At 43.4% G+C, this 14,908-nt stretch overlaps 1 pseudogene; it reads right to left on the reverse strand.

Annotated features, from left to right (window-relative positions):
- Nucleotides 1–11,798: 11,798 nt before the first annotated feature.
- LOC115656714 lies at nt 11,799–12,068 on the reverse strand (annotated as a pseudogene).
- Between the last annotated feature and the right edge of the window lie 2,840 nt (nt 12,069–14,908).

The raw sequence follows: 14,908 nt of genomic DNA on the forward strand, positions 1-14,908 counted from the left end.
CCTTCAGCTCCAAAGTGACAATGAGGAGTCAGATGATGATATTGATTCGCCTGACGTGCAAGACACTAAATTGCTTGTGGCAGTAACGGACGTGCTCAGCACCGTGGAACGCCGCCTTTGGGCTTGGGAAACGAGCACTGAGTGGTGGGATCACATCGTCCTGCAAGCCTGGGATGACGAGCAGTGGCTGCAGAACTTTCAGATAAGAAAAGCCACTTTCATGGGACTGTGTGCTGAGCTCGCCTCTACCCTGCGGTGCAGGGACACAAGCTTGAGAGCTGCCCTGCCAGTGGAGAAGCGGGTGGCTATTGCAATCTGGAAGCTGGCAACTCCAGACAGCTACCGATCGGTGGCGAACCAGTTTGGAGTGGGAAAGTCGATCGTTGGAATAGTGTTGATGCAAGTTTGCATGGCCATTAATTGCACCCTGCTAAGAAGAACTGTGACTCTGGGGAACGTGCAGGACATTGTGGATGGCTTTGCACAAATGGGTTTCCCTAACTGTGGAGGGGCAATAGATGGGACGCATATTCCTATTCTGGCACCACCCCACCTGGCATCAGAGTACATTAATCGCAAGGGGTATTTCTCTGTGATTCTCCAAGCGCTTGTGGATCACCGTGGGCGTTTCACTGACATTTACTCAGGATGGCCTGGAAAGTTGCATGATGCACGCATCTTTCAGAACAGTGCCCTGTTCAGGAAGCTGATGGCCGGGACTTTTTTCCCAGACCGCAAGATCACAGTAGGGGACGTCGAAATGCCCACTGTGATCCTTGGAGACCCCGCTTACCCCTTAATGCCATGGGTCATGAAACCGTATACAGGGAAGCTTGACAGGAGCAAGGAGCGGTTCAACTACAGGCTGAGCCAGTGCAGAATGACTGTGGAGTGTGCTTTTGGCCATTTAAAGGCGCGCTGGAGGTGTCTCTACGGGAAGCTAGATTTGGGGGAAAGCAGCATCTCTGCTGTTATATCCGCGTGCAGTACCCTCCATAATATTTGTGAAGGGAAGGGTGAAAGATTCAGTGAGGAATGGGCCTCCGAGGTTCGACGCCTAGAGGCTGAATTTGCACAGCCAGAGAGCAGGGCTACTAGAGAGGCCCAGCAAAGGGCTTCAAGGATTAGGGATGCCTTAAGGGAGCAATTTGAGGCTGAAAGCCAACAGTAATGTTTGGTGCCTTTGCTGTGCCCGTTTTTCCCTTGGGGTACAGTATTTATCACTATCTTCAATCATAAAAAATGTTTTATAAGCCATGAAATCATTTATTCAAAATACAGTACATAAAAGGGCAGGGGGGTAGGGTGGTGGACTGTACATTCAGAGGTTTGAATATGTCCTGCTTGGATTGCTGTTCAATGCCGGCTGCACTTCAGGATTAATATGCTGCATCGTGATGGGGGTTGAGTGCATAGAGTAAGGGTTGCAGTTATCAGGGCTGGTAGGTGATCGTACAGGTGTTGGGGGTAGGTGGCGGTGGTAAGAAACAGGCTGCTGGAGAAAGGAGTTTTGTGCAAATACTGGGGAACAAGAGAGAAAGCTTTGGGAGGGGTGGGGGTTACCAGGTACTGATCTGCCTGCATGGCTAGGAGAGGCTGCATACAGTCAGGGTATGTCTACATCTACAATTTTGTAGCGCTGGTTGTTACAGCTGTATTAGTACAGCTGTATAGGGCCAGTGCTGCAGAGTGGCCACACTTACAGCAACCAGCGCTGCAAGTGGTGTTAGATGTGGCCACACTGCAGCGCTGTTGGGCGGCTTCAAGGGGGGTTCGGGGAACGCGAGAGCAAACCGCGGGAAAGCAGGTCTCCTTCCCCGGTTTTGCTCCAGTGTTCCCCGAACCCCCGAGCAAGCAGATCTCCTTCCCCGCGGTTTGCTCTCGCGTTCCCCGAACCCCCGAGCAAGCAGATCTCCTTCCCCGTGGTTTGCTCTCGCGTTCCCCGAACCTCCCTGCAAACGGCGGGGAAGGAGACCTACTTGCACGGGGGTTCGGGGAACGCGAGAGCAAACCGGGGAAGGAGACCTGCTTCCCCGCGGTTTGCTCTCGCGTTCCTCGAACCCCCCTGCAAACCGCTGGGAAGGAGACCCGCTTGTGGGGGATTCGGAGAACACCGGAGCAAACCGCGGGGAAGGATACCTGCTTGATTACCAGAGAGGCTTCTTCAGGTATGCTGGGATACCTGCTTATTCCACGGTGGTCAAGAAAAGCGCTGGTAAGTGTCTACACTTGATTACCAGCGCTGGATCCTCTACACCCGAGACAAAACGGGAGTACGGCCAGCGCTGCAAACAGGGAGTTGCAGCGCTGGTGATGCCCTGCAGATGTGTACACCTCCTATGTTGCAGCGCTGTAACCCCCTCACCAGCGCTGCAACTTTGTGATGTAGACAAGCCCTCAGTTTGGCGAGCCAGGAGGCTTATCAGCTGCTTTGTGCTTTTCTTGGTAGCCAATTCCTTTCTCCTGCTTTGTGTTTGCCTCCATTCATGCATTTTCTCTCTCCATTCCTGCATCTTCTTACTCTCTCTGGCGTACTGATTCATAACTACTTTGATCAAATCTTCTTTTGATTTTCTAGGATTTTTCCTCAAGTTCTGTAACCGTCGGGCAGGCGGTGATAGTGCTGGATTATTCAAGGTCACTTAAAAAAACATAAATAGAAACATTTAATACACAGAGGCTACATTGTTTATTATCACACAGTGAAGGAGTTTGTAGACTTTTTGTAGTATCATTCCCACATACCTAACATAGCACAGAGAGGCCATGGCAGTGAAGGCATGGCGAGCAATGGGGTAAGTGTTTCTGCTGCGACTTCACCTGGGAAGGGGAACTGCCTGAAGGCTCACTGGGGTTTCTGTGCACTGAGGAAAGCAGAGAGCAGGGACCTGGGGACCTGCACTGGGGAAAGCAGAGAGCAGGGACCTACACTGAACACTATCTCTACATTCTCAACAGGAATTTCTACTGCCAGATATATCACTGCTGCGTGTTCCCTGGCAAGAGAGGGAGGGTCTTCTACAGCAATGTGGATTCCGCCCTGGTCCCTATGCAGCTTGCCTGTGTGCAGCAATGGTCCCCCAACCCCTCGCAGCACAGTGGCACGGATGAGTTAGCCTGACCGGGACAAGGACCACGGTGGCTCTCTCTATAAACTTGCGCAAGCACATTGCCCACGCTCTGGCTGCAACTTTTCAAGAGATTACCGAGGCCGATTACAGAGACGTGATAGACCAAATCAATGGGCTATTCCACATTTAGGTATGCATGCAGGCAGCCATAACCCCCACCCTCCTCTCCCAAAACATTTCCATCCTAAAAATAAAATCTGCTTACCGGGAACACGCTCCTCTGCTTCTTCTTCACCAACAAGTTCCAGCTGCTGCGACTGGCTAGCCTCCTCCTGGCTTGAGAAGAGTTCCTGGCTGCATGTCTCCTGGGACTCTGGGGTGTCTCCCTCCACCCCAGTAGTCTCACTCTCAGCTTCCTCTACACCCTCCCCCACTTCTCCCTGCTCTGAACTCTCCATCGTGCTCCTCAGATTGGTAGTGGGGTCACACTCAAGTATGGCATCCAGCTCCTTGTAAAAACAGCAGGTCGTGAGGGCAGCTCCTGAGCAGCGATTTCCCTCACAGGCTTTGCAATAGGCACTGCACAGCTCCTTTACTTTTACCCTGCACTGCAACGCGTCCCATTCATGGCCCCTTAGCAGCAAGGACTTTGATATCTGTCCATAGGTATCATAATTTCTACAGCTGGAGCACAGCTGTGACTGCACAGCTTCCTCACCCTAAACACTGATGAGGTCCTGCAGCTCGGAAGTGTTCCATGCTGGGGCTCGTTTGGGGTGTGGAGGCATGGTGATTGATTGATTGATTGCACACCACACCTGGCTGAGCAAACAGGAAGGGGATTTTTAAAATTCCTGGGGCATTTAAAGGGTGGGTCACCTGAGCCCAGGGCAGTGGAGTGTGAAACGATGAGCAAAGTGGCTGAAAAGGTATGCTGGGATACCTCCTAATACCCTGGAGGCCAATATAAGTGCTGTTGGTGTCCACACTTGATGACCAGTGCTGCATCACCAGCGCTGGAATCGCTACACCTGAGGCAGACCAGGTGTACAGCCAGCGCTGCAACCAGGGAGTTGCAGCGCTGGCTGTGCTTTGCAAGTGTGGACACAGAGTGAGTTGCAGCCCTGTAACCCCATCACCAGCGCTGCAACTCTCCAGTGTAGCCATGGCCTCAGATCTAGAGGCTAAGCAGAGAGAGTAGTATATCATTATCCTGTGATGCATGAGGTAGGGAGAAATTGTTCCAGACTGGGATGTAGTCTCATTCTTTCTGAGTTAGCAGAGCTGATGATGCCAGCAGTAGATAGATCAAAAAGATCTGAATACCAGCACTGCCCCGCCCATGTTGGAGCAAGCAGTATGATCCAGGCTCTGCTGTGTTGTGTCTCAGACACACTGTATCTAAAACCATCCATGGAATCAATGAAGAAACAAAATAATCCCTTATGTCTATCCGAATTGAAAATATCTGTGGTCAAGTCTCAATCCATATTTGCTCTTGAGCAGAACTGGGGACAGTTTGCATTGCTGTTTGTCAAAATGTTTGCGAATGGGCGCACTATTTGAACAGCAGATCAGTTACGATCTATTTCAAGAACGACTCATGTTTTCCTGTATACTGCAACTGAAGTCCTCCACTCACCTGGAAGATACAGAGTAATGGAATGCACTTTATGAGGTAGGCGCCAGTCTCATTGAGCCATGCATCCCCACAGAGATTTTAGAAGCAAGCAACTTCTTTTAAAAAGTAATACATGGCTGTTCTGTTATCTATGAGCACTTGAACAACATGGCACAAGAAAGGTATTATGGCCCACCCACTTAATACTAAAGCTCTCAATTCCCGAACATTCCTCCCACATTCCACTGATTAAACTGTCAGCTCTTGGCGTATTCCTTAGCTCCAACCAGAAGCATCTGTTTCGATCATATTTGGGACTGAAATGAACTCCCTGCTTTCTGGGGGACAGGATGAGAAATCCATCAATCAGAGAAGACTGGGATGGCTGTCACCAGGGTAAAGGGTAAAGTAACAGAACACTCTTGCTGGCTGCGTATGTTTACAGAGACTCTACATTTGAGCCAAGCACAACAGAAGCTGCCTGGTGATCAATTGTCATCAGAATTATCCTATGTACTATCAACATTGCTGACAAGAATCTGAAACATGCACACACACCCCTTTAACCTGGCAAGAACCTAAGCAACCCATGGAATTAGATGTTTGAAACTACTACATATCAGAGGAGAGGAGAAAAAACACTTGATTGATTCAGAAAAAGCTGGCATTGCAATAAATCAGAATGTTTTCTTCTTAAAACAGAGCTTATCAATTTTACATCTTGGGCTTCAAGCTCCAAAGTAGTAAATTCATCATTCAAATATCAGAATAGCAAAAAGCCAAAACTGATGATCCCTTTAAAATACATAGGAAGTTTTTAAAGATTTTTTTAAATAACACTAGAGAATAATTTTATGGCCTAGATGCCCAAGATTAAAAATCTAAAAACAATTCCTAGTAATGCAAGGCACAAAGCTATGGGGGAAAAAAATCGCTCATGTCATCTGAGAAAAAAAAAAAAGTGATGTAGTTCATTCTATGAAAGTTCAGATTGCCAAACATAGCTTCAACCCATATTTGTGAGTATATAACGGTCACCCTAAGATATTGGTTATTACATCTATGTGGCTATTTCACCCAGCTAAGCAAAATAATCCCCCAAGTGCCATAACTAAATTTCAGAAACTCCTAATATCTCATCATGATAAGCAATGATTAACTACTGTCCCCAGCACTCTTTACCATCAGAAATATAAAACTACTGATAGTGAGGTATTTTCTCATAGCTTCTTTGTTAAACCAGACACTGATGACTAACGGGGGGGGGGGGGGGGAATTCTGGCACATTGCCAAGAAAGCGATATATAAGACATTTGTAACTTTTGGCTACTTCACTTAGAACATTTTGTAGTGTATACAGTAATGGTTTCTCTGTTTCCATTTTAAGGGAAATATTAAGTAAAATAGCTAAAAATCATTGACCAATTTATGCATCTACAATGATACTATCAAAACAGTCATGCATACTTAACTTGACTAGTTAAAGGCACTTTAAAATAGCAGTTGGCTATTCAGTACCAATACTCATGAGCCGACACAGAAGAAATGGAACAATTCAGATCAAGTTGTAGGATTATAAAGCAGGGTTGCCAAAACTACCATCTTAGTCATAGAAAGTGCATGTGCAGCCAGGATTTTCAAGACCCAGAGTGATGTGTAGACATGGCCCCTATCCTAGGATTATTTGGGGTTTTTTTACACAAATATGCTACCGCTATCTGTGGTGCTTTTACCTATTTTGCTGGGTTTGATTTTCCATCTTTACCACCCAAAAGAAATATCTCTTCTCTCTCCAGCAGAAAGAAAATTTGAACACCCAAAAATTAAAGCAGCATTGCCAGCCTCAATCATGCAAAAATCATATCGCAGGTCAAAACAAAAGTCATAAGAAAACCCATAAAATTGTGCATGGAAAAATTAAACCCTATAGATTTGTGGAGGGGTTCTCTTTACCTACTGATTATTCCTTTAAGGGGAAAGCCACTGTGATAAATGAAGGGAGGGGAGTAGCTCTTTTATGGACACCCAGCCAGCCTGTAGCCATAAAATCCCTCTTAGTAGCTGTTCTCTAATTGCTCTACCTGTAAAGGGTTAAAAAGTCTCACTGTTATGCACAGGTAAAAGGAAGTGAGTGGGAACCTGGCCAAAAGAGCCAGTGGGAAGACTAGAACTTTTTAAAATTGAAACGAGTCTCCCCTTTTATCTGTCTCTTGTTGTTCTCCAGGAAAGGCAGACAGGGAGCAGTTATGCTATGAGAAGCTTGGGCCAGGTATGAAAAATCATCAGTATCATACCCAGAAACTACTCATCTAAAACCCCAGATATGTAAGTAGATCAGGAAGTGTCCAGGAAGATGCAGTTAGGTTTATCCCTTTTATTTCTTTATGGCTTGTGGATTCCTCTGTGCTAACCCCAGGTGCTTTTATTTTGCTTATAACCTTTAAGCTGGACCTCAAGAGAGCTATTCTTGATGCTTAATCCTTGTAGTTCTTTTTTTAAATCTAGCAGAAACCTAAGTCCCCAGATGTATTTTCTTCCTTTTTTTTTAGTAATAAAATTTACTTTTTTTAAGAACAGAATTGGATTGTTGTGTCTTAAGAGATTTGTGTGCAAGTTTAATTAGCTGGTGGCAACAGCTGATTTCCTTCTTTTTTCCTTCTGAGCTCTTCTCCACGGAGGGGGGGTGGTGAAAGGGTTTGAGGGTACCCCACAGAGGGGGCTCCCAAGTGTGCCTTCCTGGGTTCTCAAAGAGGTTTTGCACTTGGATGGTGGCAGCATCTACCAATCCAAGGTCAGAGAAAAGCTGTAACCTTGGGGGTTTAATACAAGTCTGGAGTGGCAAGTATAAGAGTCCTTGCAGGCTGTGCCAGAGTGGGGAAATCAGCATTGACAGCCACAGACTCCCCATATTTTGGGTTGGAGCATGTTGCAAGCTGAAAATTTAACCTGAAAAAAAAAACCCGCACATAAATAGGGGCAGCGGACAGCCCGTTCTTTAGCTGCCTGAAAGAGGACTCCACTTTTCATCTCCTCCCTGCCTCTCCTCCTCTGGCATTCTACTGGGCCAGATGTAACTCTTCTCCTTTCCCTTTTTGGCATCCTCCCCACCCCCAGCATTCTTCAGACCAGCACTTGCATGGTTCTGCAGCCCTCTTATCATTCCTTCTGCCACAGCAATTCCATTCTGAAAGCTGAAGATCATGGGGGAAGAAAAAGCTCAGGGTTCCTTTTTGTGCCCACACATGTTGCTGCTGGTTGTTTTAGAACCAGGACTGCCTTTTGTTCTCTTTCTGCCAGAGTTTGGCTGCTACCCTGTTTACAGACACACAAGACAAGCAGGGGGGAATATGAGGCCTATGTAGATAAGGACAGGAAGTGCAGTCAGAATGTTCCGCCTAGTTAGAGTGCCCAATATTTCAGACTTGCTATTTGAGACAGGGTGAGATGTTATAGGTGCCTATGTAAGAAAAAGCCCCACATACTGAGACTATCCCTGTAAAAAATCGGGATATCTGCTCACCCTACTTCTGGTGGTCCCAGATGAAGCTGGCACATGACAGCTACCCTGATGATAACCATGTGGTTGCCCACTGGAATTCTTGCAGTACACCTGCCAAGAAAAAGCTACTTGACCTTTTAAGAAAAGAAAATATTGTTCTCCATGCATGGTTTTAGTCAGGGCCAGAAAGGAAGATACAACCTACTGCAAGGAAGGCTCTTTTCATTAGGCCAAGCTCTGGAATCCTTGTATATAGTTGGATTATTACCACTAGAGCCTCATATTGAGAAGACTTCCTCTCCATGGAAATGGGGCTCACTCATCTGGTCCCCCTACAGAAAGCAATGTGGAGTAGACTGAGTGGACTACTGTGGAACCAGGTCTAAACTGAATTTTACTGAGTATCTGGAATGCTAAGGTATATGCAAGGCACAAGCACAAGTAAATTAGTTTTCTGGAGATTAGACTACATCCAGTGAGTGTCTACTTTACATAAGTGAGTTGGTTCTCACATTTGGGATGGATGCATTAGAAATGCTTACATAAATAAAAATACAAAACTCATGTTAACCTCAGGTTAATCAGCACCAACAAGAGACTGTGCCTCTTTAACCTTAAGTGATCCTCCTCCAGGTGCAGCCAGGAGAGTTAATTGGCCCAGCTAGGCACCGTAATCCTTTCAGGTCTGGTGTGGGGTGGACTCTCCATCACCATGTCCAATAAATTTTCATATAAATTATTGCTCATGTTACTCCTGTGCAAGACACATCCTCAATTCTACCTTTTGCTAAAATCCTCATACAAGATCTTCTCCCCTTGTTTATTGCAGATCCCTTCTTTAAAAGTTCCCCAAATCTTAGTTCTTCAGATTCCAGCACATGAAGAAGGTTTCTGCCCACTATCTCACATGAGCAAAGGAGAATACATTGTCCCTTCAAACAAGTCAATTATTTTCCAAGTCAGTTCAAAGCTACCTTTCTTTTTCAAATGCTCCCTGACTTGCTTTCTTCACTGCTTCCCCTTCCTTTTCCTCTTTCTTTCTGATTTAGCATTGGTCGTTCTCTCCATTTTTGTTAGTGTGAGATCTGGCTACTACATCTAGAACACATCCCATCTCTCCTTCTTATGAGCTTGCCAATTTCTTCTCCCTTTTCTCTTCTCCTCTGCCACTGAACTCTAAATGCTTACTTAAGTCTGTAAAGTGTTTGGGGATTTATTTGTAAGGACACCATTCAAAGTAAAACCCCAATCCTGTAATCTGACCTGCTCAGGTGGACCTTTTGAACCTCTGTGGAGATCCACTTTCTTCAGTGGGACTATGCATAGGCACCAGGGTCCACTCACACAGATCCTATTGCAGGATTGAGGCCCAAAATACCATGCTGTCGTGTAAACACAAAACTCTGAATCCAGCAAACATTCCACAGAATATATTACAGTGGGTGCCATTCTAGCTAAATTTAGGCTATAGTTATCACAGATGCTGGGAAGTAATTGCTAGCAACATGAAGTCTGGTATCAAATTATAGTTTCACTCAATTAACACAAGGATGATAGACCACAGAAAACTATGTTATCATACACAGACATTTTGATATTTACAAAACAGCTACTTTACATTGCTAAACATTGCAGACTATGCAATCTTCATCTCTAGACTCAAATAAATAAAGCTTAATTTGCTATAAAAATCGGAACAATTGGTGAAATAATTAGATTCACTCTAGCATTGCTTCACTGATAAACTTGCCTAGGTATAATGTTATAAAAGGTTTGAGGGTTTGTAGAGCCTGGTCTTATCAGAGACTAGATCAAACAGTGAAGATGATATATAACAATCAAATTATCTACCCTAGTAGCTGAAAGGACAAAACAGTTTAATAGAGCACACTAATTATTTGCCCCCTAGCCGTTTAACCTGGTTTGACTGATTGTTATCCAGTAGTATATCAAGCTAATGTAACACAGTATCTTAAATACTGTAGTTATTTTTCCCAGAATAGTGTAATTATGTACTTTAATAATTCAGTTCATCTCTGATTCTTTCTGGTTTCTAGCAGCCCATTTGTCTGTCAATAACTTTTCCATCTAGCACACATAGGTTTACTGTCAGCTCACAGGTGTCATATGCACAGATCTTCTGAGACTAAGGTGGAAGGCCTCACAATCCATGCATTGGTATGATTTAGAAAGAGTTCCTGGTTGTGAACATCATTTTAGCTAATCTCCACATTATTAACTTGCATTGAATAATGCTTAAAGTCCCCCATCGATGATCTGGGCCCCATTGTGTCCTGCACTAGAAAAACCTACAGAAGAGGAACAGAGGGGGCTGGAAAATCAGCTAGAGACTTACCTTGCAAAATTTCCAGAGAATCACATCCTCAAAAGGGAAGGGGTTGTGCAGTCTGTGGAGGAGACTAGGACATCCTAGTATCCTTGGAGATAGATAGCCCTCAATATGTGGATGCAGACAAATGCCCCTTCACCTTCTGAAGGATCCTTGTGCCATTGGCCAATTTCAATACAGCAATAGTGGGAACACTTGGAGCTTGGACTTCTTCTGGGATTATTCATGGAGTAAGCCTGAGACAACAACAGGAAGAGTGGCTGGCCCTCTGCCTCATCTTCTTTGTGCCCCAGGCTTTACCCACAAAATCCAGCAGAGTATCAGTCCTCCAGAGAAGGTTCTACAGGCTTTGGAGAGGGAAAGAATGATTCAGGAGAACTGGGGCTCCTCTTCCTTTGCATACCATGTCCCCACTGGCTAACAGAAATTGAATGGTACAGTCTAACCCCAGAGATGGATGGGATATATTGCTAGTTGAAATATATAGGCAAGTTGCCAGTGAGTTTTTTCTATTATTCCCAAATTCTTATGATGAATAATCAAAGAAAAACACTTACATACAGGATGAAACATTTATTTAAACATTTAATAAGTGAAGGGATTGGGAGAACCCCAACTTTCAAAATAAAAACATATCCAAAATAATCATGTTACTGTGGCAAGCAATATCATGCCATGCCTTTTTGCTATAGATGTTACAATCTGTATCTTCCTATATGATAACATAGTTTATGTACTTTTTAATCTGTACAGTATGTTGTCTAAAATCATATCAAATGTAATCAGTTTATTTATGCATACATATAAATAATTAGATAAGGCAACTGCAACACTAACTCCTCCAAATATATATCAGAATTAAACTTCCAGTAGATCACTCATTCCAAAAGCTTGTTGTTTCAAACTTGCATAAGATGTTGGACTTAGTGCCTTGTTTTAGGCATTTAAAATGAGTTCTACCACACATTTTTATAGGTGGATAGTCCAGTGACTGACAAACTTTAGGAACCATAGATACTAAGTATTAACACGTTTCCATTTTAAAGATCAAAAACAACAGCCAAATAAAAGAGCGAAGGGAATCCTCACTATTTTTTAAAAATCCCCTTTTAGTCTAAAAAGAAAGCTTGCAAATATTTCATAAACAATTTAAAACCCACTATAGTTTTGGGACAGGTGCTTCCCCATTTCTCCACCCACCCCAACTCATGCTGTCCATTAATGCAAGTAGCAAAGACTACATGGCTACAACTGAGTCTAGGAACGAGTATACTTGGCCCAGATGTGTAATATTATTACAAAAGCAATAAAAAGAATACTTATGATCAGCACTGTAAAGGGACCGACTTTGATCCCATGGGAAGCATCAGTGTAGAAACTCCATACTCCTTTAGTGCTTGATGAAGAAGTGGAGAGGCTTGTACTGCAGTTATTTTTCCTTTGTTTGACACTCCATCCTGCACCCTTTGGCCAAACAGCTTTACCAGAAGATGCACCGACAATGGTACCACTTGGAAGGACAGGCATGACAGAGTGTGTAGGAGCAGCCGTCAGCAGAGATTCACTAACCAAGCAATCAGCTTCTTCAGTGCCTGTTACTGAAGGACACTATCAAGAAACAGCAACACCCAGTCTGCTAGTCATTTATGTACAGCTAGTTAACAATGAAAACTATTTCTGATATTCTGTGCATCAGAAAATGCCTTGTTTATAAGCTCTACAGTTGATTCCTGTACGCTAATGAGTGGAAAAATCTTAAGAATTGTCACCGATACTTTAAAAAGCACATGGTGGCGAAAAACAATGGCACTCGGTTACACTTGCGTAGATCCTGTTTAAGGCAATAGGGGTTGCAACCATGTCATTCTGAGCAGAATTTACACCAAAATATATTAACATTATTAATGAAGAAGTGACAAAATACAGGGCCCTGCCTTGCACCATTTGCAGTCCCATTGACTTGGATGGAGTTATGTAGAGTGTCAATCAGGACAAAATTTGGTCAGAGGTACACATGGCATTTTATATGCAGAGGGCCAAATTAGGAAGTGTGTGTTATTGAGGTAAGTTAAACATTTATTGTAAATTGGCTAGAAAATAGCCCCTAAGCATTCAGTAGATATGTCAAAAGAGAAATTTCCTGAGGGAGTGGAAGGGAGATATAGAAGGTAGAATAGCTAACAAAAGGTATTAAGAGTATGTGAGAGAGTGGTGCGGAAGCTGGAGAGAGAGACAGAGCTCCTATGCTTGATCACATGTCATCATGTTAGATGCTTTTCATGTCACATCTCCCTTCTGGCCTTTCAGGGAAGTTGTACCAATGTGTGTGGCAGAAGGAACAAAAGTTAATCTATTTTAACAGTTACACTGATATGTAACTTAAACCACGGTTTACAGCAATGCTGTGCTTGGGAACTGACTTCGATGAGTTTCACCCACTTATACTTAACCCAAGTTGGGCACAAAATCTGATTAAGATCCGTTTAATGGGGTAGTGGGTAGGAATAGCTTTCTTTGGAGGAGGCACAATTCTCATTTACATCAATGGAAGATACACATTCAGTGAGGGAACCATATTCCCCTATGCTTTTTGGTAACCTTTAGATGAAAGACATAACGTATGCAGCTTTTGTAATACTTTCTTCCTGGAATAATATACTTGTACACTACAGGCTATATTAAGAAATACTGAATAGCATTTCTTGTTCAGAATCATGGGTGAAATATAAGGGTTTGGGTCAAAAATTATCAGCAGTGACTGCGTATGACATACCAAAGTGTTAAGATAAACCGATCACAGCTGGGTAATAGAAGATATCAAAGCACTTTTAGCGCTGGAAGTTGCAGTATCCATAATATGGCCATATGACCACTACAGTCTGTGAAACAAAAAGACAAAAATTCCTTAGTTTAAACTGTTAACTTTACTGCCTTGGTTTTCTTTATTCCATAATCTCCTGAGCTTTCCATCACTTCCATTTGGGTAGACAACAAATCCAAAACGATCTAATGGATTTCAGATAATATTTTAGTTTGGGTGAAATTCAACCTCCATGTACATAGCAAGAATCAAGTACGGTGTACATTCCGATACTTGTGTGATTGGTAGTAGTGCAAAACCACAAGAAGGCGAGAATTCCTTAGAAAACAGGGAATGAAATTCCAGCCCTAGCCTAGAGGCAGAAAGCAGGGCATGGCATAAAACACAACATATGGAGCTGAACACCCAACAGTGCCCCTTCGTTCTCCCTAAGGGCTTGTCTAAATTAAGATAAAAGATATTCTTTAAAAACATCTTAGCTAACACCTTTCTCCAGACATACCCCAAATGGGACTTTTGGACCACTGGATCCATGTAAGTGTAGATCCAGGATTTCCTCCCCTAGCTCACCCCCATTAACTCCTTCCATTCTGGCCTATTCAAAACCAAAGCAGAGCTCTCCTTCCCAGCACAGCTTTGCAGAGACCCCCAGCAGCAGTTCCACAAACCTTGTGGGCAGAGAACCTCTGGGGTTAAGGTTACCAATTTTGGTTGGCTATACCTGGAGATTTCATAATGACATAATCTTTAATTAAAGATTAATCTTTAATTCCTGGAGACTCCAGGACAACCCTCGAGGCTGGCAACCCTACTATGGGTACTAGACAGAGCCCTGCATAGGTCCTCCTCACTTGGATGAATTCTCAAAGTTTACTATCAGACACTATTTGTGACAATTGTTTTTATGATTAACAACATCCTACTCCCCAGTCAGAGGGGCAATTGTGGCCATATTTTTCTCATCTCCTGTTGTTTTCTAAAGCCATATTATTTCCCTGTCTCAGACCCACTTTTGAAAACTTAAAACACAGCTTCTTGACACGCTCAAATTTCAGATGATTTACTGGGTTGTTGTAGCTCAGACTTATGTGGTTATTCTCTTTTAAACTTATTTAGTTTTCTCCATTTGTGTATTTGAATGGCAGAATACTGATCAATCAGTCAGGTTACTCACAATCCTGTCTGCCTGATAAATATTCAGTGAGAATCAATGAGCTGCGTCAGTGGTGTTTCTTAGTAAATCTTTAAAAAGCTGGGGCTGCCAGAGGTACAATTTCTGCCTTCCAGCCATTATGAGCAATGCAGCTTTATTTAACATTTCTTAACTACGCCTCCAACATTCTGTAAACTGGATTACTCTTGAATGAATGTATAAATAATTGGATATTAATTGCATGCCTAAAACCTGTTAATAAAGGCAGTTAGTCATAAATAGCTGGACTGGAGCACTCTATTTATATGTTTGCATCTGTTCTTTTCTACTACAGTTTGTATGTTAAAAAAAAAAAAGACAAATGCAAGAAACAAACATTATTGGATTGATAAA

The sequence above is a fragment of the Gopherus evgoodei genome, chromosome 8 (genome assembly GCF_007399415.2).
Source record: "Gopherus evgoodei ecotype Sinaloan lineage chromosome 8, rGopEvg1_v1.p, whole genome shotgun sequence".
Classification (NCBI taxonomy): Eukaryota; Metazoa; Chordata; order Testudines; family Testudinidae; genus Gopherus; species Gopherus evgoodei.